At 39.7% G+C, this 27,938-nt stretch overlaps 1 long non-coding RNA gene across 1 annotated transcript; it reads right to left on the reverse strand.

Moving 5' to 3' along the window:
* Positions 1-3,975: 3,975 nt before the first annotated feature.
* On the reverse strand, positions 3,976-27,785 carry LOC109143903. Its single transcript, XR_002044307.3, has 4 exons — positions 27,708-27,785; positions 7,408-7,471; positions 6,800-6,943; positions 3,976-6,324 (listed from the first exon to the last, which is right to left on the reverse strand). It is a non-coding gene; the product is annotated as an uncharacterized LOC109143903 (long non-coding RNA).
* Between the last annotated feature and the right edge of the window lie 153 nt (positions 27,786-27,938).

Below are 27,938 nucleotides of genomic sequence, written 5' to 3' on the forward strand. Positions count from 1 at the left end.
CTCCCTGTTGTGACTACCTGAATCCTCCTAACACTCATTTGCACAAAACAATTATTTTTGCAGACCTGCTCTTCTCATCTTTTAGTTTGGTAGAGTCATTCAGCACATGCTTTAAATGTGTGTACAGCTTGCTTTAGCATACTGCCTTTTTTTGTGTTGCTATTGGTTATATTTCATCTGCCTTTCAGTGGTTTTCTCTTTCCATCACCAAAGAAGTGATGGAAATGTTCTTACCTAACAGTCTCTTCTAGCTCTTGAAATACTCATCATACACTCGTGTGGTTTATCATCTTCTACTTTTACCTAAGTATTCTGACACCCTTTTGGCCAGTCATATTTAGACTGCTAAAATCGGTTTTCTCAAATTAGTGCTTTGCCCGTAAATGCAACTAAAATTAGGATTTCAATCCTAATATAAAATGATGGCTCAACAAGAAGAAGAGGAAGTGCTAGAATTACAAATAAACACTACAATATTTAATTAATCTGCTACTCAATTCCTGATGATTTTAAAAGAGCTGAACTAGTCTGGCACTGAGTAACACATGTTCAACCACTGCACCCAGGCTTCAAAGATGTTGCAGCTGCACTGTGAAAAATATAGTATGTGGGCTCTCCCCAGATGCAAATATAATGTAAATGCAAATTTATACAAATAGAGGCTATGTGCAGACTTCTGTGTGCAATCTTACTTCATCCAATTCCAATCAATGTGATTCTGTTGGATGAAAACCATGAACAGTGGAGCCGTTAAACACAGAAAAAGAGGTCACCAGCACATCTGACCTCCACAGTGCCAGCAAAGATGAAATGTGACGGCAGTAATTCTGGATGCCACAGGATTGCTGACTGCAGAAGCCTTCATACCTCGTAATGATCCTGAGATACACCATTCCTCTGCAGCATGAAGGAATTCCAGCTGCTCCAGGCACTAAGTCAGATTCATTAGGATCCCAATTTCAATGCCCCTATGCAAATAGCGTGGGGAATAAACAACAGGGGTATAAACAAGACGAGTTATAGACATGTGCATGCCTGCAGGACTGTGATCTTACTGGCATCACAGAGACATGGTGGGATGGCTCCTGTGACTGAAGAGTTGAAATGGAAGGATACAGGCTCCTTAGGAAGTACAGGCAGGGGAGATGAGAAGAGAGTGTCACCCTCTATGTCAGTGGCCAGCTGGAGAGCATGGAGATCTGCCTGCGGACAGATGGGGAACAGACCAGACCCTTATGGGTCAGGATTAAAAGGAGGGCAGCGACAGTTGACATTGTACTGGGGGTCTGCTACATGCCACCAAACCAAGAAGATGACAGATGAGGTCCTCTAAAGACAGATGGGAGCAGCCTCACATTCACAAGCTCTGACCCATGTGGGGGACTTGAATGACCCCAGTATCTGTAGGAGGGACAACACAACAAGGCATAAGCAATCCAGAGGTTTCACAGACTGTGTTGCTGATAACTTCCTTCTCTAAGTGATAGAGGAGACAATGAGAAGAGGTGCTATGCTGGACCTTGTTCTCACTAACAATGAGGTGCTGGTGGGGAATGCGAACTTTAAGGGCAGCCTTGGCTGCAGTGACCATGAAATGGTGGAGTTCAAGATCCTTAGGGAAGCCAGGATGGTGCATAACACGCTCAGTAACCTGGACTTCAGAAGAGCAGGCTTTGGTCTCTTCAGAGAGGTTTTTGGTAGAGTGTTGTGGGATAAAGCCCTGGAGAGAAGGGCCCAAGAAAGCTGGCTAATATTCAAGGATCACCTCCTCCAAGATCAGGAGCGATGCATTCCAACAAAGATGTAGTCAGACAAAAACTGGCTTATGTGGATGAATAAGGAGCTCCTGGACAAACTCAAACACAAAAAGGAAGGGGGTGGAAGCAAGGACAGGTGTCCTGTGCGAAACAGAGATATTGCCCAAGCATCCAGAAATGCTAAAGTTCTGGATTAAATCTGGCCAGGAATGTCAGAGGCAACAAGAAAGTCTTCTGTATTTGCACTCGTAATAAAAGGAGAACAAGAAAAAATGTTGGCCCTTTCTGGAAGGAAATGGGGGACCTGACTCCCTGGGGTATGGAGAAAACGGAGGTAATCAAGGACTTTTTTGCTTTAGTCTTTGCTAACAAGTGTTCCAGCCACACCACCAGTTGCAGAAGGCAAAGGCAGGGACTGGAAGAATGAAGAACAACCTGCTGTAGGAGAATATCTGGTCTGAGACCATCTAAGGAACTGGAAGTTTCACAAGTTCACGGGACCTGATGAAATGCTTCTGTGGGTCCTGAGGGAACTGGCTGAGGAAATGACTAAGCCGTTATCCATCGTATTTGATAAGTCATGGCAGTCTGGTGAAGTCCCTATGATTGGTTAAAGGGGAAACATAACCCCCATTTTTAAAAGGGAAGGAAGGAAGACCTGGGTAACTACAGGCCAGTCAGTTTCACATCAGTGCCTGGCGAGATCATGGAGCAGATCCTCCATCGAGTTCTATGCTAAGGCAAACCGAAAATAAGGTGGTAATCGTGACAGCCAACATGGCTTCATTACATGCAAAGAGTGCCTGGTAAATTTGGTGGCCTATGACAGGGTTACAATGTTGGTGGATAAGTGAACACCAACTGGTGACATCTGCCTGGACTTGTGCAAAGCTTTTGACACTGTCCAGCATAACATTCTTGTCTCTAAACTGGAGGGACATATATTTGACAGATGAAGCACTCTGTCGGTAAAGATGTTATCTCAAATGGATGGTCATCCTCAAAGAGCTGCTGTCAATGGCTAGATGTCCAAGTGAAGAGAGCTGACCAGTGGTGTTCCTCAGGACTTGATATTGAGTACGATGCTCTTGAACATCTTTGTTGGTAACAAGGACAGTGGAATTGAGTGCAACCCCAGCAACATAGACCTTCAGACATGATGGATGGATGGGATGCCATCCAGAAGGACTTGAACAGGCTTGAGAGGTGGGCTTGTGTAAACCTCATGAGGTTTAATAAATGCAAGGTCCTGTGTATGCAATCCCAAGTGCAAATGCATACTGGGCAGAGAGTGGACTGAGAACAGCCCTGAGGAGAAGGGTTTGGGGTTGTTGGTGGACAAGAAGCTCAACATGAGCCAGCAATGTGCACTCACAGCCCAGAATGCCAACTGAGTCCTGGGCTGCATCAAAAGCTGTGGCCAGCAAGGCAAGGGGGTGATCCTGCCCATCTGCTCTGCTCTTGTGAGATGCCACCTGTAGTACTGTGTCCAGCTCTGGAGACCCTAAAATAGTGAGTTAAAGTGAGTCCAGAGGAGGGACACAAAAATAATCACATGGCTGAAACATCTCTCTTCTGAAGACAGGCTGAGAGTTGGGGCTGTTCAGCCTGGAGAAGAGAAGGTTCTGGGGAGACCTTACAGCACCTTCCAATACCTAAAGGGAGGCTGCAAGAAAGCTGGAGAGGGATTTTTGACAAGGACAGATAATGATAAAACAAGGGAGAATGGCTTCCAAATAGAAAAGGCTAGATTTAGATTATATGTTAGGAAGAAATTCTTTATTGTGACAGTGGTGAGGCACTGGAAGACTTACCCCGAGAAGTTATGGATGTCCCATCTCTGGAAGTGCTCAAGGTCAGGTTGGATGGGGCTTTGAGCAACCTGATTTAGTGGAAAGTGGCCCTCCCATGATGGGTGGGTTGGAACTAGATAATCTTTAAGGTACCTTCCAAAGCAAATCATTCTGTGATTCTGTGAATATTCTGTCATGTACGATAAGACCTCTGGTACCTGGTTTTAAACACCCTCATTTCCCCCTTCTGACTTCTGTCTGATCAGATCTGTTAGCTAAGCACCTCATAACATTCTGTGAGTAAATTTTATGTATGTAAAGAATTACTGATTTCCCAGACACCTACTGACTTAGACAGCTGGCCTCTATCAACTATACTGTGTAGCTGTGTGATCAGTGTCATTGTGATGAAAGTTGTAGCGTGACATGAAATGTCTCATGATGTGCACATAAACCAGATTGGAAAGTGCATGAATTTTAACAGCATTAATAAAATGGGACAAAATGATTTGCTATTGACTCTTTTATTGATCATTTCTGCTCCAGTGATGTAGCTATAGAGTGCACTAGAACCTAATTATTTTCTTGTAGCACTTATAATGCTAATGACACATGGACTGCTTGCAAGCAAATTGGTTTTACACACTGAAGTGATAGCACAGTCGACAGGCACCAGTCCATTTAACTACCAGTCCCACAGAACATCACATTAACTTCAGTAAAAGTTAATGTACATGCCTTTTTTTTCCCCCTATAAGCTGTTTTATGCTAAGACAATAATCTTGAAGTGTGAGAAATATGCTGGCGACTGTCACACTGAGTACTGGTGAATTTTAAGCTGCCTCACTTTGATTTTTGTTTTCATAGTCCTGCTTTTTCTGTTTCATATCCTTAAAAGATACATGCTTATGCAAGGCTTCCTAGAAAAATACTCTTAGGGAAAAAACCAAACTTAAACGCACCTGAACTAAACAGTAATATTTTTGTAATTTAACTAAAAATTAGAAAGGCAAAATGGCATATGCTTTTCTGGGTTATCTATGTCTGTCTTCTAGTGACTGCCTCCCTGCTTGGACATCTCTTGTGTTTTAAAGAGCACTTAAAAAGCCCAGCTGGCTGGTTCTCAATATTGCTGTAGTGTTTGCTGTAACTACTTGTCAAAACTGAGAAAGACATTGTAAATTGTCAAAACTGAGAAAGACATTGTAATGCAGGTATACAATAGTGGGACCATCCAAGGCAAGGATCTTGTGGTTATACTGCCTTTTCATAGGATTGAGGAATAAAAATGAAGAAATTTCAGCAAAACCAAGAAAGTATTTTTTTTTTCCCCCAATGGATCTGTTAATTTCAGTTGCAAAATATGAGATTCCTTAAAGGAATATATTAAAGTCCTTATCATGAGAAAATGCTTCACATCACCTTTCAGAAAACAGGATGTCGCTGAGATTTCTGAATCTGGATTAAAAATTCCCACAATCAACACCTGCTCAGAGAAGTCTGTTCTGGATAGAAGCTAACAGAAAGGATGTCTTCACTATTTTTTTATCTCCTAGACAGAAGAAATAAATTTTGTGCATAGACTTAGCATGTCTAGTCTGCTGTGGCAGGGGGAGTGTTAATAGTGCAACCAAATCCAAAAAACAAAGTCAATGAACTAAAAAAAAAAACCCCTGACATTAACTGCACAATAGCAAAAAAATTGCTTTGAGCCTTTGGGGCTGAAAAGTGGTTGACCTTAATCATTCAGCCAAGAAATATAGAAAGGGAAGCCATAATATAGATTTAAAGAAAATAAAAATATCAGTGGGTAATTTAGGATCATCTGGGCCATGTTAAGATCCTCAAACCAACCTTGTGCAGTCTTCTTCTATATACAAAGAAGGTTCCAAAATATTACATAATTATAGAAATATTTCAATTGTCTCTTGCTTAGAGGAAACAAAAAAAAAATTACTGTTGACAATAAGAAGGGGTGGCAGGTAGATCTCATGCCAGAGTGACATAACTCAAATATTTTTACTATCCTCAAGCATCACAGTGTCAAAACAGCAAAATCATGTTATTCTACTCCAAGAGCCAATTGAGTGCTACAACTTCCTGAGAATATGCCAGTCATAGGTTGCTCTCTCCTCGTTTTGTCTCACAAAGTTTCTATTATTAACTGTGTGGCACATCATGCTTTGAATCAGCCTTTTCAGATAATGCAGCTGTTTACTATGGCAAGGTATATGGTGCTATGAATACCATACCTTTGTCACCTCCATAAAGCAGCCCTGTCACAGGGAAGCAGGTCACAAGGGAACTGTGCATCTCTGGGCGTTTCACAGGACAAGTGAATGGAGTGGACTTACTGTTTTGTCTCTCTTGATGTATGTACACTGAGGAAGTTTCTGTTTGGGTCTGTGTTTTGGCACAAGGCTTTCATACTGGAGGAAGGAGAGGGACCTTATACTGCTTCTTTAAGCTGTAGTAGAAGCATATAAAAGCTATTAAGAGGCAAAGGAAGCTGAAGTGTTAGAGAGTGCGAACTCTGATTTAGGTAGATTCCTTAATTAGAAAAAATATGTATTTTATGTTGATAGGGAGTTTTTGCCTCATTTCCCATTAAAAAATGTTGTATTATGGGAAGTGCTTTTCTGCCTGATTCGTTAGCTCCAGAAGTTGTTGAAATACTATTTAAGGTTGTGTTTAACGTTTTAAACAGAACAGGAAAAAATTCTTCAGACCAATCTGCATCAGAACACCAGTGCATGCCTCTGAGGTATTTCCAGCTGTGAAAGACAAAATATATTACTATAATATTCATCTTTGGAAAATACAGAATTCCTTTGTTACCCATTTAAATTTAGGTTATGCTGCAGATATTCATAATGAACCACTTCTCCCCATTCACAGGACAGTTAGCACCTTCTAAGACTATTAGAAGTTAAAGAGCAGATGCCTCCTTTATACATCCCTGTACAGCTGATTTATATTAAACAATTAAGGCACAATTTTATGCAGCTTACAGCATCTGTTTTGTTGGTGAAAGAATAAATATTGCAATCAAAATTTCAGACTGATGCTTTTTCCCAAGAAGACATTAATTTCCACCACTAAGGATCTGCATTGCAAAACAGCCTCAAGCTTTGTTTGACTGGCAACTTCAGCAGCTTGATCAAGAGCAAGGGGACGTGAAAAATCTTGTGGGGTGAAAGAATTATTCTTGGGGGTTTTGAATTTGTTGACACTTGAAGGAAAACTTACCTGCAGGAAGGACCCGTTCTTTTCAGGATTTTGTGCTCAGCTTAAACATCCAAGTGTTACTGAGCTGGGGACATCAGCAGCAGTGCAGTAGCCATTGTGCAATAAAGCAGACTTCCTTTCCATTTGGTTCCGTGTTGGGTAGCACTGGGAATGAGAAGAACTGCATGAATATCAGCTGGCTCCACTCGAGGCTCGCTTGGTCCCCAGCCCCACCACACTGCCTGCCCGGCAGCAGGCAGGAGCCTGCTCCTCCTGGAAACCTCACTGCTCTGTGCCCTCAGATAGGCAAATCCTCTTCTGGGAACAGCTTTTCACATTTGGCTTTTTGATGCCTAGTCCTCTTTGGAAAACCCATTATAAATAACAACAGCAACAACAATCATAAGGAATAGGAAAAAAATGCAGAGTCTGTTATTACTGCTGGTTTTATTAAGGCCTTGATTTTCTGTTGAGTCATAATTTCAGTCACAGGAAGCATGCATTATTTTAAACAGTTTGTCTCTGAAGGCTCCTGCCATTATCATCACAATTTTGGGGAGCTCTCTATTCCAAGCTTTTTTGGACTAGATGAGCTGTCCATAGAACTCCACCTGCGGTTTCCAGTATACCTGTTACTTTTACTAAAATGTCAAGAGAGGCTTTCCTGGAAGCTTGATTGTGTTCTTTCAGCATCTGTCAAAAGAATAGACTGCTATCAGTTTAGATTGTTATCACTAAAGTTGATCATGTTGTGAAAATGTACCACTTCAATATTATGCGCTTAGATGGTGAATTTCAGCAAATAATATGCTTCTTGTGGATGTTCCAGGCAAGCAGAATTTATTAAAACTTGGAACGGGGGATTTCTGGTGAACAGGTGCAACAGGAGAAGATGTATCTTTCACTGCCTTTCAAGCATCTTTAGTAGCATTTCTATTTTGGGAAGTAAAAAATTTACTGAGAATATACTTTTGTATTGCAGTATTAGGTGATAAATCTGATCCAAATACTGCTCATTCATTCAAAGAATGACAATAAACATTATTCATTCAAGCAGTCCACTCTAGCAAACTCTATTAAATATTTCAGATTCAACTCCACTACAGTAAAATGAAGCACAATAACTTCAACTATTTTAATTGTTCTCCCTGCTAAATAAAAACTGGGGGTTTTTGTGCGTGTGTAAACAGCAGGCTGTCAATCTTATTGCAGTTGGCAAAAGATAATTTCTGTTAGTGAATTTTTACATATTTGATGTCATGCCAGGACAGGATAGGTCATATCTCTCACAAACAGCAAAAGATAACTTTTAAGTTCAAGAAGCATATTAAGAAATATAATATGAACATTTGCAACTCACTGTGGACCAGATTTGCATAGGTGTATGTGTTATGTACTGAATATACAAATTTTGCATTTGCTTTCATGTCAGTGCTTTAAAACAGAAGCAAAACATCTGATTGGAATTAATCAGTATTAGCCACAGCATAACTAAGAAGACAATTTAGAACAAACCTTGAGGGAAAAAAACCCAAATAGCTTTTCTTTTTTAATTTCCCCCTAATAATGTCAATATTACCCTTGTTGTAACACATCTTACGTTATACATGCATGATGAAAATGCTGAAAATCTTTTATCTGGTGTCAGAGATTCCAGTGGATATAGAATCAGGATTTTATCTCTGAATCAATCAAGGGAGAAATTAGCGGTGTATGGATATTCTCACTCACTATTTCCTTTCCCCACTGAATTGTTTTTTTCTTTCAGACATGTGGGGAACAATTTTATTTTTTTTCTCATAAAGGCAAGGGAGAATAAGAGAAGGTGTGAGTGACGGTCTTTGTAGTTTAGGGAAATTCTGGAGCATTGACAGTATTAATGGCTCCAAATCAGCAAGAGCTCAGTCTCACTTATAAATAGTTAAAGCCACAGCGCATCATTAGATCACCGGGTCTGATTTCTGAGTAACACAGGCACTACACTCGAGAGGCTTGAGATGGGGGCGTGTGCAAACCTCATGAAGTTCAACAAGGCCAAGCGCAAGGTCCTGCATGTGGCTGAGGACAATCCTAAGCACAAGTACAGGCTGAGCAGAGATGGGATTGAGAGCAGCCCTGAGGAGAAAGAGTTGGAGGTGTTGCTTAATGAGAAGCTCAACATGATCTGTCACTGTGCACTCGCAGCCCAGAAATCCAACTGTGTCTGGGCTGCATTAAAAGCAGCTTAGAACAACCCTGCTTGAGCAGGGAGGTTGAACCGGATAACCCACTGTGGTCCCTTCCAACCCTACCTATTCTGCAATTCCATGATTTCCCTCTGGATTGTAGAGCCGGTATTTATCTAAACAGAAGTTTCTTCAGGCCTTCAAAAGACACTTCAAAAGATGAAGACAGTGCTACCTCTCTCTTTGAAAATTTTGTTCCATATCTTCAACTTGAAGCTTTACATATTTACATGATTTGAGTTGGGTTTTTGTATTTTTACTTCTTTCTGTTCTTGTTGCCCTGCAATGTTTCAATGCACCAAGCAAAGATTTACCCCGTCTGTGATAGGGACTAGGGAAAACCTATTGCATCTGCTTGGGCAGGGCATGGGACTAGATGATCTCCAGATCCAAGTACCTTCCAAACTCAGACATCTTCTTATTCTGTGAAATACTTCCATGTGGTAGGACTGGAAAAGGTTTTATGGAGCACAAAGTGAAACTCTCTCAGCTCAGCCACAGTCACAGGGATACGCAATCTGATCTCTGAGTCTTTCTTATGACTCAGGTGAATGTTTTTGGAGAGAGTCCATTGACCATAAACTTAGAATGATGAGACAGTTACATGGTCAGATGGAGATTATTTGCCACTGTACTTGACATTCACCCGTGAGGGAAAAGCTCACCCATGGCTGCTGTTTGCTGAGCACACTGCCATGGGACAGGCAGGGGTAACACCAGTTCTGCAAATAACTCCAGGAATATGAAGCCGAAGCCGCTTTTCATATGTTGTGTGGAAGTGAATTCTTGGCTTTTTAAATGCAACTTTTGACTGCTTGCAAGCTCACAGAACTGGGTGAGATTTTGGCAAATACGATACTTTCAAACTATTATTGTACTGGCCTGCAATTTCCTTTTTCCTGAATAGGAGAAGTCCAAAAGGTCAGTAGCAATATTTTTTCAATGAAAATGTACATAAGGCCAGAGCAAGGGAGAAATGAAGGAACACTGAGGGCAAAAAGGAATTAACATTTCATCTTTGGTTGAGCTGTGAAATTTCTCTCTCCTTCCAAAAAATACAAGAGAAAATCGAAATAGGCAATAACAATATAAACCAGTCTAAATTAAAATAAATCAAATTTTTGTCCTCCTCCTTTTTGCTCAATATGACACGAGAGAATTCATATTTCTGTCTTAAGAGTCACAGATGTTTATAATTCTCAGCAGGTTATTACTCACACAGTGAGCCACCAAAACCAAATGTGCAGAATATGGTGGAGTATTATTTGCTACTTATTCATAGCAGCTTGTTTTGGGAACATTGCTTACTTTGTTTCTGAGCTTATTCCTTGGACTCATTTGTCAGGAAGAATTAAAAACTGACTAAAATTTAAGTAATAAGTACAAGAAAAAAGTAATTTTTATAGATATTAGCCTGGCATACATGGGGTTTTCCCAACCAACTGTATCCAAAATTGGTGGGCAAAGATACATTTTCTCACAGGAGAACTGGGCAGGAAAACACTATCAGAGTTACAACTCACTGGTGTTTGACCTATGGGGCGCCAGTATACTGTAGGGTTCTTCCCTCTTAGCTATGTAGTAATTGTAACATAGACATCTGAGATCCTTGATACCCAGTGGAGTGAAATCGGCACACTCAGAGGCACAAATGTCCAGAGCAGTTATGGAGACACACACTTGAGTTCAAAGGTTCATCCCTGAGCGCTATAAGCTTTCCTCCCTGTCTTGTGTGGGAACTTAAGGTGACCAGATCAGACACTTCCAGAGATTCTCAGCCAAAATAGTGTCATTCCTATTTTCCTTCAGAATTTCTAGGACAGAAATTCTAGGCTAAAACTAGCATTTTCCTCCTATTATGCAGTCTTACTGGAATAATGAAATAAAGTATTTGAAAGATGACAAGATGTAATTTAATTACTAATTACACAACTGCATCTCAAGAAACTGTATGGATTCCCATGAATTTACCTACTTTAATTTTGTAAGAAAATGGATTTTTGCATAGGATGCTAATGTACTAGCTCCTGGGATGAAATTTTGTTGTTCATTTTCAATTTATTCTCATGGATCAGAAAAACTCTACAGATTGCCTTTGCAGAACTGTTATCTGACTTGTGTTGTAACATACACAGCATAACATAACCATGTGACGTGACATAACATAACATAACATAACATAAGCCAACTTTTAGTGACTTCCAGCCTATGCAGCTCATAGTTCATTTAACCTCAGATTCTGAACTCTGAGGGAAAAAAAATTAATTGCAGTTGGCAGCCCAGGTAACAGCCTACTTGAAGTGTGATAGGCTGGGACCAGAGTAACAAATCCTCTTCGAATTTGAAGTCTGGCTTGTAAGCTAAAAGATAGACTGTGGCACCTCAGGTATATAGCAGAAAGAAATAAGTGTGTTTATTAATTCAGACATATGACAAAGGTAGGAAAATTATTAAGAAAAAAAAACCTCACAAAGTATGTACATTCCAAGAGGTTTGAAGCTTCTCAGAGTACCTAAAATGGTTTCCAAGTTATCAAAAACCACCTCCACAATATATGAAAATTGTCTGCCTATTGTGATTGCCCCACTTAAAATATCTCTTTAATCAAAGAATTCTGCAAATAAGTCTAACAGAATGAGTCAAGAGAGCTGTATGATTCTTAAAATTTCTGCTGATCCCAACATCCCATATATTCTTTGTGCAGTGATCTCTCTCTGTGATGTAAATCTTTCTTGGGAGAGAGTCAAGCTGCAGATACCTGAACCATGACTCATGGACTTTGGCTCACTGGTTTAAAAGCTTTGGGGGATGGCAAAATAGATCCTGAGAACTGAAGGGCTAAACACAAAACTGCATTTGGGCCATTGCCAGTGCTTGTCATGGAGGCTTTTATTAAAAGACCAGGCCCATATATCTTACCAAAAGACAGAAAAAATCACCTTTATCCAGCTGAGCTAAGTTATTTCTAGTGGTTTTGTAAATTAAATGAGGGAAGGGAAAATGGGAACCATGAGCACATAACCAATGCTTGGGTAACTCTTCAGAATGCACACTGTTGCCAAAGTGATAAATCTGGGTAGCAAGCAGTTCAGCAGTCAGCAGCTGAGACAAAGACAGCCTGTCCTCTAATAGAAAAGCTCCACTGGATACATACACTTACTGTGCAGAAGAAAGCAGTGATTTTTAGTACTCTTAAACAAAACTTCACCAGATTTGCTTGGGCTCTCAGGTACCTGCTGTACATCAAGCCTCCCACAGATTCTGCTGCTTTCAGTTCAAAGGATTAAGAAGTTCGCAGTGGCCACTGGCTTTTCATTCTTGTCAACTCTTAAAAACTTTCCAGTTCTTTCTCTGAGTCTAGTAATGGGTCTTTTGACCCCAGTAGCTGCTTTTCCTGCTTCACCTGCACTCATCTTCTGTTCAGTTTTCACTAGCAAATACCACTTCCTTAGTTTAGTAATCTTTGTTATAGTAATTGTTCCTCGTAGCAACAATGGTTAAAAAATTACAAAACTTTCCTGAAGTGGTGACAGAAATATTAGATGGAGAACTAATGTTCATCGGTAGTGAAACCTGAGCTCTGTTTAGTGTGCTCTTCTGGGGGACAGGCAATTTCTCTGGACTCCGGGTAATGAGGAGACCCCTTGGGCTCATTTGAGCAAGGAATTCAGAACAACAGATTAATTGTTGATGTGAACTGTATTGGTCTTGCAGTAGCAGAAACAAAAGAATCTTAATTTCTTGAGAACTGACTTACTGGATGGGAAAGTAGTTCAAAAATGTGATTGGAAACTTTCTTGAAGCCCAGCACTGTAATTGCATGAAGCTTCATGCTTAAGTATTTCTACAAATAGCTTAGTGCACATGACAGTCCCATGGTTTCTATTACTGGTTATAAAGCAGAGGGTCACAGCAAGGGAAAGCTCAGAGAGGCATACATGAAACAGAAACACAATGTGTAAGAGTTGCAAGCAAGCACAGTTTTGAGATCTGACTACCCACTAGTTACACAGCTGATGGCAAACCCAAAACAGGACTTTAGCTAGGCTTCAGACCTAAGCGAACCAAGAGAGTCCAGACACCTTCCTCCAGTTCGAGCCAGTTTGTGCAAACTCAGCCTGCTGCAAAATACCTCAAGTTAATCTTCAGGAACAACTTTAACACAGGATTGTAGAATATTTCATTCCTGGCCTTTCCTTTTTCAAAGTGAATTTGGATGCTACGTGTAGCATCTGACTACTGATGTGAGTGGTCCTGGGGTGCTGACTGTGCCTGTATCTTCATCATAGATGTGACCAGTAGGAAATCAACAAAGTTACTCTAGTGATTGAAAAACTTGCTGTGTCTGACTTTTCTCTCAATCACCAGTAAGCCTGGCTCTGAATTTGCAGTGAGCTCCTAAGAGTGGACTTTATTCTCTGCAAAATCCCCTTGAAATTCAGTGGTCAGTGCATCCCACATAGTTTTAATCAGCCTTTTTCTCCTTCTACAGTCAGTGGAGACATATTCAGAGGGCAATTTCTCACAAACTTAAATAAGGAGACTTCTTGCAGGCATCAGCTTGCTCCCCTGATTACAAAAAGGCTCTGAGCACTATAAAAAGAGGGCAACTAGTTCTTGGATGGCTGAAGTTAAGTATTAATATTAAATATTGTCAGTGGAGATAAGAGATAAGATAGTGCTTCATACTATGTAAATAAACACAGTGACAGGATCTGCTAGAAAATTTTACAATTTCAAGGAAATGAGTGAAGTAGTGAATAATACAAATGGGTCTGTGTCGATATCAGAAAAATGGTTTGTGATTATGAAAATCCTGGGCTAGTGTCTTTCTAAGGTTATGCATTATCTTAATTACATGCAACACTGAAGAGAATTTTTCTTAGGAAGTGTATACACTTAATCTCTTTGACATTCACACCAAACACATTTCAATGGCCAGATGCTTGGTAATACACACTTAGGGGAGCATACAGTTCTGAAAGTACAGAAATTTAAAGCAACTACATTCTATGACACATCTTGGCTTTGCAATTTTTGCACAAGAGGAGAAACATCTAATCTCACCAGGATGTCCACTCATACATCCCTGTTGCCTCTCTAGCACCTCTCAGACGGCAAACATGATTTACAAACTGACTAGAAAAGCTGACCAGTGTACCGGAGATGTTTGGAAAGAATTCTTCTTTGGTATATCTAGAAATAAATTATTATTTCTTTGTTAATTTATGATAATTTACTCAGATGACTCAGACCCCTCTGTGTAGCAGAAGGGAATAGGTATTACTGGTTTTAAAAACTAAAAAATTCAGAGTTAGGCCAGAATACAATGAGAAACACAGCTGATTCCAGTATAATTAGCTACAATGAAGAGTTAATTGCTATGTTACTAAAATATTATTTCCATTATTCTATGTTTCAAAAAGGAAATGACAAAGGTACAGCACAATATTGCTGTATTTTGTAAATACAGTCAGAAATTTTAAGGTATGAAAATTGAGATGACTGTACTCAAAATTCCATTCACTGTTACAAGTGTTATTTTCAAAGGGGAATATTCATCTTACACATAACAGAAATAACAGATAGACACTTAAATTTGGAAGAAGAGAATGGCATTTTGAAAATAATAACCCAAAGTTTATAATGGATCTAGAATGCGGAACATCTATGCCTTAACCCAAAATTTGACACAGAAAATGCCTATTTTTCTTAAATATAGTAAAAAGCTTCATTCTGAAAGGTGCACGTCTTTCTTTCTCACATGTTCATATCCTTTTGAAAATAACTCTTTCTGGAGGTGAGAGATATATTTTTCATTCATAAAATCATTAATGCTAAATATAATGTTTAAGCTTTCTGTAACCTACACAAACAGATTAGGGTTTTCTCACATCAATTCTACTGTGGCCAGCATAAGGATTACCATTTGACAAAAAGAAAACAGATTAAAAACCAGCCTCTGATAAAATAATAAATCAAATACATTCTAGGAAGGAATAAACATTGGTTGTGCTTTTGCAAGGAGGACACAAAATAGAGGAAGAAAACAGCAGAAATAAAATGCAAGTCCTAATTTTAGTACTTGACATATAGCTGTTCTGCAAGTTCTGTTTAACAAAGGGTAAGTTCACACAATCACAAGTCTTGAGTTATTACATATTTGCAACATATCATTTCTCATCTGATATGGATGTTCTGCTGGCACTGAAAATGTCATCACTTACACAAAGCAGCACAACTCAGTCATATGGAGCCCTGTGAGCAAAGCTTAAGTGCACATGGTCCTAGGAAGAACAATCAATTGTTAATTTTTTTTGTTTGTTTTCTGAGTCTACGTTTATAAAGTATCAGTCACAGTGTTGTGCTTATGTTTGTACAAAGTAACCAGGAACATATTGTGAAGTGAGATCCATCTGACCTAGTGTGTGTGTGTCCACCTAAACTACCTGTTAGGCTCTTGTTACAGGCGGTGGAGGGAAATGAATGCTTCTGAACTGCCACTCCTTTTCTTCTAAGGTAGCCATATAAACAAGGAAGATAAATCCTGCCCCATCAGGGCCCTATTTCATACCACTGACTATAAAGAGACACGTGGGTGACTGACTTAGCAGGTGTTGTCACTGTGGACATTCTGCAATTAGCCCATCTTTGATGTCAAAACTACAGCAAGCACTAACAAATACAGGAAAAGAAACATCTCATGAACCTAGAAGGGTGTTTTGGAAACAAGATCTGTAAAAATGAAGTAATAAAGATCCACTAATAATGGTGATGACAATAGTTATTTTTATGAGCCTGGATCTTCCCAGGCATTTAAATGCTTGGGAAGATCCAGGCTCATAAAAATAACTATTGTCATTGGCACTCAAGATAAAAATTGGAGCTTAAAGCAAGATCAACAGAGACTCCCCACCAAGGGTACAATGTGGAGCAGGCCTCTATCTTGAAAAGACAGTCTGAAGTATCCTCACGCTAAATGGCTGAGATGTATTTGAACTCCTGCTGTCTCTGGAGCTCAGGTACTTGACTGTGACCTTGGACAAAAGTGCTTTTGTTTGTCCTCTTGCGGTCAGACCTCTGCACCTCAGTTAAATCCTTGCCTACACCTCCCTTTGAGATGAGTTCGCTGGCCTCTTTGACATCTTGATGCCATGAGTGCTACACTTTTGCCTACTTATGTGTTTTAAGACACTGCTGGAGATGTTTGCAAGGAAGGTGAGACGCAACCATTTGTGTTCAGATGGATATACTTCACAGCACAGAAGAATACAAAAAGAGCAAAACCCCTCACTTGACAGAGATTTTTCCTATGCTCCTTCTGCTTGTCATTGCAAACCTATTATGTTAAAAGAATAATGCAAGGAAAAGAGAGTTAAAACTGTGGGGGGGGGGAAATACAAGCTCAAACTGTAGATGTCATAACTGAGAGGGGAAAATCTACAAATTTATGCATTAAATATTAATAGAAAATGATAAATGCCTTCTGGAAAATTAAGTGACCTTAGAGGTGAAGTCACGAGATGGCTATCTAATGGTTGCATTAGCACTGCAGTGAAATTTCATACTTTTACAGAAACATATTTTAGAGTCATGTAGCTGTTAGAAGAATATTTATTCCATATCTGTTTTACATTTATTGAATAGATTTTTTTGGTAGAACAAGCAGGAGAGCAATATGATAAGATCTAGATAAATCAGCCAGAAATATCTATATATATTAACAGCAATGGAGAAAATGCCTGTTCCTTGTATTTCATGCCTCATCTTGGGTCCTCACTTGTGAACCTCTGTACTCACACTGATCTTGCATCCAAGGTCAAATAATATTTTGACCTATGGATACATTTTTTTGGAGTGTGTCTCACAAATGCTTTTGGCAGGATTGCTCATCATGATTATGCAACTTGTCATCCCAATCTTAGGTTCCACAGGGAATGCATGAAGTCTTGGGAGCTTACTGTGAATATCTTTGCCTTCTAATCACACCTGGGAAACTGAACATCAAGGTGTTCTCCTAACTCTGTCTTTGACTGACTGACTCAACTCAGTTTATCAGGACAGGGAAGCAGAGCTATTAGATAGAAAGCCTAAACATCACTAATTAATTGACTGTCTACTGCAGGTTTTTATGTTAAACAAGGATTTAGTGCAGTGGTTCTGGTGAAATTTTTGCAGCAAAGAAATATCACTGTCCCTCAAAATGGGTCTGTCACAAGCACCTGTGTATGTTGCCAAAGAAGCGCTTGCAACTGTTACACTGCCTTTTTCTTCTGTCATCTTACTGAGTATATAAATGCATCCATATATACATAGATATGGCACTAGCCTGTCTTTTTAAAGACAGCAACAGTGCTATTAGTTTATACGATACACTTAAGGGTCTAATAGATATGAAATGAAACTATTACAAGTAGCTTCCAGTAGGAGAGGACTGAGCAGAATTATGATTACGTCTTTTGTTTTAGAAGGGCTTCTTTTCAATTATTTGCAGCACAGATTGGCACTTATTTACATTGCAATGACAATCCACTGTGAGCTCCTTTTTAATATATTTATTATAGCTCTGGGCTTGATTTTCTCCATTGCTGCTTTTCTAAACAGTAATTTCCAGTTTTCTATCTCTGCCAATTATTTTTTTCTCCATAAATATGCTACTTTACATTTATCTATTTTAAGTCTCATTTATTTTTATCTTCCTCTGCTGGCTTGCCAACTACTCTGCAGCACTGCTATACGCTCTTTTGGATGGACATCAGCAATTCATAGCCATTATCATTAAACAAACTCCTTGTATCTTTCACCTTTTTTATCTTCTGTTTGTTTCCGTTGTATGATTTGCTTGGATTACAGTTCCTCATCACATTCATTTCGTAATGACTAAGTATTTAACTGCTGTTTCACTGCCAAGTTCAACCAAGGCCAGCATTTTAATACATCTGAAAGTCACCGATAAGGGCCCTGAAACAGACATGGGATGCCAAGTTGGATTTGGATCTTTAGCTCCTCTAAGTGTAATGCTGTACAGAACTGATGTTTGATTGCTGTCCCCACTCTTTGAGAAAGATTAAATATATGACTCAAAATGAAAAAGAAAACCTTGCTTTAAAAAAGTTTCTGTGAGTTTCAAGGCAAATTTATTACTTTCTATTTATATCTCCTTATTTTGAGATTTCAGGCACAGAACTGTTGGTAAAACTGGTTTTGACCCAAAAGAAAAGAATATTTGTCATTGATCTATTTAGATTTGGTTACAGGCTGATTTTCAGGCCGTAGTTCAGATAGGGGAGGAATTATCATGCCTCATGTTACAGATTGTATAGAAACTGGAACAAAATCACAACCATCATGAGGTACATGCCAATTCAGAATCATCTTGGTCCCACATTTGTTTTTCCTATTCATTAATGCATTTATTCTAGACCTGTCAAAACATTAAATTGCTATTAAGGAAATGTCATAGATATTAAATAAGTGATTCATGACCAGACTTCTGTTTTGTGATTTTCTCTTCATTCCAGGATGTATGTACTACTATCAGATTCATGTGTTCAGCTATTACCAGTTTGGATAAATTTCAATAGGAAATAGCAAAGCAGCAAAGCAGCTTTTATTCTATATCTCAGAATCTGTCAAATTTTTCTGTCTGTTTGCAAAATTTTTTGTCTGTTTTCTTGGGTCCCAAGGAATTACTTCAACAAAGTGAACCCAAATAAAATCCAAATTTCAGGGAAAAAAAAGTGCCTGGGAACAATAAGGAAAACTCCCAGAAGTGTTTCTGGAAAGGACTGACCAAAGGATCCATGAATTGGAAACTGTATTTTGAGGAAAGTTTCATGCAGATACTGAGGAGAGGAACTCTCTTTTCCCACAGCTGCTGGAGAGCTTACATCTGTCTGTCAAACCATTATACAGGGAACAAGCTGGTGCTGAATGTGTTTCCTTATGTTTGGGCCATTGACAACCTACTGGAGAGTGTGAGAAATCCCAGTGTGCCTGAAGGAGGAAAGAGAAGACACAGGGTACCATGATCTCTCCTGATTCCTGCCTGGGCTTGCAGCAGGCACAGAAAGCAGAATGAGCATAGGGGGACAGTGGAGTCTGAGGGAAAAAATGCAGCAGGGGTTTCTCCACCAGACAAAGCCCCTTTGCAGTTGCACACCCTCCTGCTTCTCCTCTCTGCCTCTGCTCAGGTGGCTCTTTGCTCTGCTCCTACTTGAGCAGCTCACGTTCCTGTGGCCAGGCAAAGGGGCCATTGCAGGGCCCTAAATGGTGTCTAGAGGAGGCAGAACCCCATGGCTAATGGGCTCAGGTCTCATCATCCCCTCAGCAAGGGCCTTACAAACCAGTTACTTGGTCACTGCTCATATAGCTAAGTGGGAAAGAAATATTTGGCAACACAGGTAAACAGAAGGAAAAATATCTGGTGACCTGGAGCTGAAAGCGGATATATCCAGAAAGCAAGTATAAAAAACTTCAGAGGATAATTATCCACAGACTCAGATGATAACAGTTCCATTGAACTGGATAATTCATACTATATTTAAATAAAGATTTGGATTAATCCTCCACAGAGTAATGGTCTGCTCTGATTCCATAATTTTATTTGTGAAGTCCAGGGAATAAATCTGTCCTTTCTACATTATTGTGAGTTTGGCAGGTTAAATTTTATCTGCCATTTTTTTCTGGCCCTTAGGTACTTGGTCTCAAGGTCTTCCAGCAATTTCTTGCAATTAGACCTAGACTTTACTACCCTGTATACATAAATGCCATCAGAAAATTCTGTCACCCAGCTATGCACATATTTGAAAAGCTCATAAAACAAGTTAGAATAGAATAGTCAGTGGCACATTTTGAGGAGCTTGAACACACTTTCCCTCTCCCTGTGGAAAAAAGAGTGTGGGCATAGTTCACTCATTTAAATAAGAGTTTTTCTCCTTTCTGATAGGAATTTAATCTTTGTTTAAAGGTAGGGGAAGGTCTGTTCTGGATCAGACTTGTCAGGGAGTCATCTCTGTTTATGATAGAACAATGGGGGACAGACCTTCCAGTCAGGACCATCATAACCCCACCACTGCTTGTGCCCTCCTTCTGAGAAGTGAGAGAGAGCGTCTTTGCCCTGCTCCCTGGCCATGACATCAGATGGGATGGAATATGTGAGATAACTTGGCTGTGCCCACACAGCTCCAGGCTCCACCCTCTCATGGCCACTGCAAAAAATTAACCCTGCCCTTGGACGAAACTAGGACACAGGGATACTATTTCTCCAAGGCTGCAGGACTTACTAGTATTTAGCTGGACTCTTGCAGGAGTCAGAGGAATTGCCCTGGACCAGAGCAGGGTTCCATTTTCCTAAGGACAGGCCTAGTCAACTTCCCCCCCATTCAAGCACATACACACAAAGACACACAGATCTGGTTCCTTCCAACCCAAAACAGTCTATGATTTTATTCTTTGTTCAGTTTACAGTGAGATCTTCAGGAGAAACTGAAGGAGATTTCCCTGTAACTGGAAAATCCCTATGTTTTAAGGATAAGTCAGGCTCTGCTGAGCACTGTATTTAGCCCTGAGGAAGGCTGAGTTCTTTGCTGGCAGCAGTAAACCTGATTTATTCAGTAATAACATGTTCCAGGGTAGAAATAGTGAATATAAGCCAATTCTTTCATATCAGGAGAAATATCATATATCCCTTATAATTTTTAATTCTAGTGGATCCCAGTACCTGAATGCAATCAGTTATGTAAGGAAAAGCTGGTAAATTTTGACAGAAATAGACATATCTCTGTTCAGAAGGAGACCGTCATTGATGAGCTTGCTTTAAGCCAAAGGAAACTAGATAGAAGAATAACAGAGAACATTGCAGGGAACCTCCTACTGACGTGTCATTAAAGACCTCACTCCTTAGCCAGACAGTAATAGAGATGAAGGACTATGGAGTTCTTTTAGGATTATGTCATTATTCTAGAGCCTTTGGGGGAAAAAGCGTTATTAGATCACGTTGCAAGAACAAAATGGGCAATATATATTTCCATTTTTTAGCCTCAGCTTGAGTAAGTAAAAATATTTGAAAACTTTCTGTACTAGCTCACTCATTTTGCCACCCAACACTCACATAGTGCTAGGGAAGTACACGTTCATATGTGCGCTGGTTTTGGCTGGGGTAGAGTTAACTTTTTTCACAGTGGCTGGTGTGGGGCTGTGTTTTGGATTTGTGCTGAACACAGGGTTGATAACAAAGAGATGTTTTTGTTATTGCTGAACAGAGCTTACACAGAGCCAAGGCCTTTTCTGCTTTTCTTACTGCCAGGCTGGTGAGGACGTTGGGGGTGCATGGGAGATTGGGAAGACACACAGATGGACAGGTGACCAAACTGGCCAAAGGGATATTCCATACCATACAATATCATTCCCAGTATATAAACTGGGGGGAAGAAGGAAGAAGCAGGGGGTGTTTAAAATGATGACATTTGTCTTCCCAAGTAATCATTACATGGGATGAGACCCTGCTCTCCTGAGATGGCTGAACACCTGCCTGCCCATGGGAAGCAGTGAACTAATTCCTTGTTTTGCTTTGATTCTGTATGTAGCTTTTGCTTTCCCTATTAAACTGTCTTTATCTCAACTCGTGAATTTTCTAGCTTTTACCCTTCCAATTCTCTCCCTAATCCTGCTGGTGGGGGAGTGAGCCAGCAGCTGCCTGGTACTTGGTTGCTAGCTGGGGTGAAACCCTTGCAACATGCCAGACTGAAATATGAAAGAAATTAATTTCTATTTAATTTATGGCAAGAAACAAGACAAATAGTATGTGTATGACAAGTTCCCAGATCACATGATCATGCTTTCTCCAGTAGAGCTAGTTGTCCCAAATTGCTATAGTTCTGCATTTCTAGATGTAGTGGCACTCAAAAACAAAGGCAAGTATTTTAGAAAATTGGATAGAAGAGAAGCTAAGAGCAAGGACTTGAAACAATGCAACATTTACATAATGTATGCCAGAAACTTTTCCTTTATTAAAAAATGCTTTCCAGATAAATAACAGGTGCTCAAGACAGCCATTATTTTCCTCTGCAATCATCCTTTCATGTAATCTATAAAAGTATTCTCACAGGAATAATTACAAAGTATTCTGATGATACTATTAACAATCAACTGAATTGCATCTCGGAATAGTTCCTGTCAGATTGTGACCATTTAAAAAGTATTGGCAACATATGCCCAGAAGTTTGGAGAGAAAATACATCGAGTGTGCAAGGGAGGCATCAAAAAGGAAAGACTGAGCCACATAATAGACTGCTTGGTGGACAAGGAGTTGGCAGGATGCTTACATTTAAAGACTTGCAGTCAACTGTTCAATGTCCAAGTGGAGACCAGTGACAAGTGGTGCCCTCAGGGGTAGGTTTTGGGACCAGCTCTGTTTAACCTCTTTGTCAGTGACATCGGCAGTGGGACTGAGTGCACCTTCAGCAAGTTCGCTGACAGGACCAAGCTGTGTGGTGCAATCGACACACAGGAAGGGAGGGATGCCATCCAGAGGGGCAGGCTTGAGAGGTGGGCCCTTTGAGCAAGCTGCCCTAGTGGAAAATGTCCCTGCCATGGCAGGGATGTTGAAACTAGATGGTCCTTAAGGTTCTTTCCCATCCAAACCTGTCTTTGGTTCTATGACAATTAAAGATAGAGTTGCAAAGCTACATTTATGAACAAAAGGATGAACAAAATGATAGAATTCAGGCTCATGGGGAAGTTTATAATTTTCCAAGCTTTATGAGAATAATCCTTGCAAAACCTCCTTAGAAAGAAAAAATAGGGTAGACTTTCCCAAACTACTTTTAAATTTTGGAAAAAGATAGTTTAAATGACCTTGTTTAAGGTTATCAGCAAAGATTACTTTGGGTTGCATGACAAAGCATATAATACTGGATAGTTTTGCTAACCTCTGTCATAGACTGTGAAAACATTTGACACAAGAAATTTCAAAGCTGGCAAAATCAATGTGTGGGTCTTCCTATTTCTTTTTCCTGAATCTTTTATTTTAGGAGTATTTTCATACCTGGAGACCAGTAGCAAGTAGAAGAGTGGAAGAAAGTCAGTTTTTCAAGGAAGTAGAGATGTCTTACTTTGAACCATCATTTTATAAACCCTTGAAAGAGATTTTAAAGAAAAGCAGTGTGGATACAAAGTCTAATAAGAAGTTGATTACCAAAGGTAGAGCACTTAGTCTGCTTAAATACCTTTTTATTGATAACAGATTTTTCAAGACAGGCAATGCAATGGGCTAATTTATTTGTACTTAAATAAAGCACTTTGTCTGATGGTCATAGGAAATCCTTGATGGCAACAAAAAAAAAAATCCAAGGTCAGCAGAGTTGAATAAAGTAGAATTATCAGGGCAAAAGAAAGAAAAAAAAAGAAGACTAAAAAAGAGTATTCCTTAAGAATCAGACTTGAAATTGTCCCGTCTGCAGATGATAATATTTGATTTCTGGCAGGACCAGCCATCCATTTACCAGGAAGAGGAAGCCCCTGCCTTCATGGGCACAGGCTGCCAGTTCCATTAATAATCTTCCCCACCTCTTTTTGCACTCCTTTGAGATTATTTTTTTGCTAATTTTTGAATACATCATACCCATATGAACTCAGAACGCCCTCTGATTGGCTGCCCATTTCCTTTGGAAGAGGAATTAATCATATGGACATACATATATCTATGTCAGAAATCTTCATATGACTATGTGAGGAGGGACAAGACAGAAGGTTGTGCCCTGATCTCTTCCTGTTCCTGCTTGGACTTGCAGCAGGTAAAGAAAGCACAATGGCCATAGAGGGACAGTGGAGTTTGAAGGAAAAAATAAAAACTTCTATAAAAGCCTGACCTACAAACAATTTCTTAGTTTGATCTATGGTCCACAGTTAAGTTTCTTATGTGTGAGTAGTAGTGGGACAAACACAGCTTTTTCCTAGGTGTGAGTCAGAACTGTATCCCAAGCTCTTGGGGGCAGGGAAAATTAGCTTCCCAGGGTATCCCTGTGGACAGAGCCTCTGGCTCCTGTCCAGCACCACATTAAGGAAAAGGGGACATAAATGAGCCCTCCATGTCCTGAACCTGGTAGAGCCTTTGAAGGAGTCTCTGGAGGGTAGAGGAAGCAGGTTCCTCATGTGCTGGAACAGTGCTGGCAGGAAGAGTTTTGTGGTGCTGGTGGGAATACAACAGCCTGCTCTTTCAGGGATATGCTTTGGGAGAGGAGCAGGCATCTGCATGCTGCTGGCTCACATCCTGCAGGTCTGCCTCAGTGGACCCTCTCCAAAGTTCCTGAGACTCATGGGACTCATGAACGGAGGGGAGGGGGAAAACTGTAATTTCCTTCCCATTTTGGCCCATGAATATCTGTGTCTGTCTGTCGGGGGCGAATATCACAACTACCGTACACCTCTCTGTGGCCTGGGACAGTGTTCCCCCTTTCAAGGGCTTGCTCTGTCCCTGACTTGCTGGCTGATGCTTGATAGCACACACACAACGTGCCCAGTCAAACCATCCCATGCAACCCTCTCCTTGCTTGTCATTGATAAGTCAAAAAGATTGATCTCCATTAGTTATTGAATGAAACTTAGTTATCTATGAAATTGTGTGTCAAATTAACCTGGTCATGTGAGATATTTTTACAGTCATCCCACCTTGGTACTCTAATGCATATTGAAATCCTTTAGCCAATCTAGTTTTTTTTCCCACTCTTTATACATTGCCTTGAATTGTGAGTAATAGAATTTCATACTGTCAGACCAAAAGATTGAGTGATCTTCAGTGAATTTGGAGTGGGCACTGGAAGAAAATACCCAGTCGGTGATACCCTGTAATCAGCTTCCAGCAGTATAAAGGAGAAAATACCTAATTTAAGATGGATCATGTCTGACTTCAGAGACGGATGAGGATGATGTGGTTGGTTGTAGTGTGATCATGATCAAGACTGTGTCTCCCTGTCCTGTGGCTTATTCCAGTGAAACTGTCCTCCAACACAGGTAACACTGCTATAGCTTCTTTACAATTGCTCCCCTGCTAAAATAGCCAAAGATTCTTTAGCTTTTTGACCACATTTCAGTAGGTAAGTAGTTAATTTTGATCCCTGAACCGTTAACCAGAAACTTTGCAACAGCTCTAGAGGGAATTATAGATGAAATATGAAAGGCAAAATGACTGTTCATTTTTAAACAATTTTGATACACTAAGGCTAATATTTCTCAGAACTACTTACAGTGTTACTCAAATTTACATCACAATAAAGGTTTAAAATTCAGCTTGTCTAAGAAGCTGGACTGCTATTTTATATAGGTGTTTCTTTGGTATTAATTTCCATGTTATCCAAGCACTTTAGAGGAAGAGGTGCACGTGCTGTGAGATTGTTTGAAGTGTGTCTCAAGATACTTACAGTGCATTTGTTCAGAGTGTAGGATATTTCTGTTTAAATGAATGACAGAGCAAAACCCACGCAGCTCAAGTCTGAAAATAATTTACATCTAAATAGCTGTCTACCAATCCCCCATATAAATAACTTCTTTCCTTTTTTTTTTTTTTTTGAAATGAATGTTATTATGTTCACAAATTGTTTAGGCCTAAAGAAATAATACTAGATTTAACTTCTTTTTTAAGATTTCACCTTACTCTTTTTATTGCAGTCTGTGGTTAACTTGATAAAAGAAATGTGTGATGCTATCAACTTCTTTAGCACCCAGAAGTAACAAAAGCAGGATTCATCTGTGCTACTTAGAAGAGCCTTGTTACCATATTTCCTCGCACTTTTTGTTGTACTGTTTCTCACAGTGCTTCTGAGTTAAGAAAATGGCATTGTTTTCATTTTGCACATGGGAGGTTAAAGCAATTTGCTAAATACACAGGTTTGCAACCTCATGGCCATAATTCCACAAGTAATTGAATAACAGAAAGGCCTAAAAGTGCGGTTCTGGAAGTACTATTCACACAGTGACTTGGGTTACAAGGCGCTTATATGATAGTGAGGAAAGGTTTTTGCACCTGAGCTGGTCTCCATGGCACATGGGCTAGTCTACAAGAAAAGCCTGAGCCTTAAACTTGGTTATCTGGGAACAAAGACCACCCTGTGAAACTGGAATGCTGCAACTGAAACCCTTTTCTGTGCCCAAATCACTAGCTTCTCTTGCTGGTCTCAGTCAAATGCACTAAATAGGCCTTTTCTGAGGCAAAGGAGATGCCACAGAATAACATGGTTCATTGCAACTTTTACTTCAGTGGACACAGGCATCCCCTATGTCCTGCATCATGTTTGTCAGTGACATGGACTCTCTGGGTACTGAACCTTGCTCTAGTTGTCTTGTTTCTATTTATATGACAGAAGAAGGTATTTCTAGGGCATTTCATTACAATGTCAATGTCTGGGGCTAGATTCAGTTGCTCATACATATGTAGCCAATGTGATTTGAGACTCCCTGGGTTATCCAGGGTTTTCTTGGGTCTCACATACATGACACAGGTCCTGCTGGAGACCTGTGCCTATCTGGAGGCAAGGTCCATATTGGTACAGAGTGGTTACATGAGAGCAAAGGATTTCTATGCTATAGCTGTGCAAAAAAGTAAAAACTTTAAAAGAGGTTTAAAAGAGGTTCTTTTTTATTTAACACTGAAGGCCCTTAAATGTCTTGATTAGATTTAGCCACCTGAAACTGAGATCAGTCCCACCCTGGGTATGAGAGGTTTTATTGTATAGTTAGGTTAACAGTAACAATTTTTAAAAAATATCAGAGAATTCATTCTTCAAATGCTTCCTGCTCTGGGAATACTGAATCACATAGATGTTTTGTAAGTCAGTCTCAGTATTCACCACTATGAAAAAAACCAAGGGTTTAAAATTAACAAAAACCTCTTGAGGCTTACTGATCAGCAATATATGTAATTATGCTGTATCATTAGCTGTGATACACTTTTAGATGTAACATGCATATTTCTTACATATATTGCCCTTTTTCTGTTCACATATTAAAACAGCAGGATTATAAAGTATGTGACTAAATGTGTAATAATTTATGCAGCATTAAAAAATCCTTACATACTTACTAATATAAGAAATACTTCAATAATTTATTTGTTCTGTGGGATTATTGATGAGGCTAGAATAATTTTTCTAGTCTTAATGCAACATTTAAAAAACACATAGTCCCAGAACTAGGATGCTACAGAAGGAAGTAAAAACAGCTTTCAATTCAGCATTTCATTTGAAAAACTGGTCCAATACTTTACAGAATAATGAAATTCCAGTATTGACTAACAAATCTGAAATAATCAAAGAGAAAGGAGAAGCACTCTCAACACTCGACACTGAAACATTCTCACTGAAATGTAAATGTGTTTTTTGAAAAATGTTCCTAAGTGCTGAAGTACATACAATTTTTGTAGGGTTTATGTGAAAAGTAACCACTGTGTGTTCAAGTATAATCTTTTCAAATGAATTCTGAAATTACTGAAGTGTTGGATTTGTATTTACTTACCATTTATAGGGCATGAACTGAAGAACAGCAGTGAAAATGCTCCATATAGCTCTAACAATCTGCTTCAAGTTTGACTTGTAGAAACCAAGCAGAAGGGTAAGAGTCCTGGGTATTTTTGTTGTCTCAGCCAACAAGCACATGATCAATGCTGCTACCTACCTGTCACCTCACAGAAAGAAGTATTTACACTCACTCACCTGTGTGTATCAGGTTAATTTCATGTAGTAAGTGGACAAACAGTAAAGAGGAGAGGAGAGGAGAGGAGAGGAGGGGAGGGGAGAGGAGAGGAGAGGAGAGGAGAGGAGAGGAGGGGAGGGGAGAGGAGGGGAGGGGAGGGGAATTCACTTGGTCCAGGAAATGCATGAAAACTATTTTCATTAATCCTTGAGGAGCACTACTTAAACAAGGAGTGTTACTGTTTTCCAAAG

The sequence above is a fragment of the Corvus cornix genome, chromosome 1, assembly GCF_000738735.6.
Source record: "Corvus cornix cornix isolate S_Up_H32 chromosome 1, ASM73873v5, whole genome shotgun sequence".
In the NCBI taxonomy this organism is placed as follows: domain Eukaryota; kingdom Metazoa; phylum Chordata; class Aves; order Passeriformes; family Corvidae; genus Corvus; species Corvus cornix.